Raw genomic sequence first — 922 nt, 5'->3', positions numbered from 1 at the left:
CTCCATGAACAACTGCCACCTTTGCCATGAGATCAAAATAACTGGATGATACTTAGCTACCATTACTGAATGTTTTGATCAAAGAGTCTATAGAAGAATCCTGACCAAAAGGGAGAAAATGCAGAATATAATTTCAAATTCCCATGGAATCCAGAATTCCTGGAGCCATGATGAAACCCTGAAACTATTGCCATGAGATCATCTTTAAATCTTAAACCTTAAACCAAAAATATCCCCTGAAGTATTCTTTGTCTTTTTAAAGCAAAACTAATAACAATGTGTCATAAGTCCATTTAGTGACATACATAGTTTGTTTCCTCAACTTTTGTTAAGTCCTCCTAGTTGGCCTTCCACCCAGTTTCTGACCTGGCCATTCTTATCTTGTGACACTGTCTCTCAACAGTTGTAGTCACTAACTAGCCCTCCTAGCAATGCCTCATACAGTTTACTGTGATAAAGACCCTGTTGCCATTGTGTCACCCAGTCTCTTAACAGTCATAGTTACTCCTTGCCCTTCCCTGCTATGTCCGATATGATTTCCCATGATAAAATTTTCTGCCTTTTCCACACTAATGTCCTAGAAATCTTTAAAGATAGCAGTAAGACTTCAGCCCTCAAAACCTGGCTAACCCCACCCTGCTTTCCATATATAAGACCTCTTCGACAATTCCAACTTGTGGCCTTGAGCCCAGGTGCAGTGACCTGTGTGGCCCTGCACTGAGGTGTGCTGTAGTTTCCTCTCTGGGACCCTTGAGAACTAAATTTGATTTGTTTTCTAACCTTGCTGTGTGACCTTGCACTTTCTTGTCCCATATTTGACAGATCACTCATGATACCCACAGACATCCTTTTGGTCAAATTTAAGACACAATGTATTGTGAGAGATAGGAAGAAATAAAATGTGTGAAAACAATAGTCAAAA

The sequence above is a fragment of the Trichechus manatus genome, unplaced genomic scaffold, assembly GCF_000243295.1.
Source record: "Trichechus manatus latirostris isolate Lorelei unplaced genomic scaffold, TriManLat1.0 scaffold00139, whole genome shotgun sequence".
In the NCBI taxonomy this organism is placed as follows: Eukaryota; Metazoa; Chordata; class Mammalia; order Sirenia; family Trichechidae; genus Trichechus; species Trichechus manatus.
Note: the sequence above shows the minus strand (reverse complement) of the source record.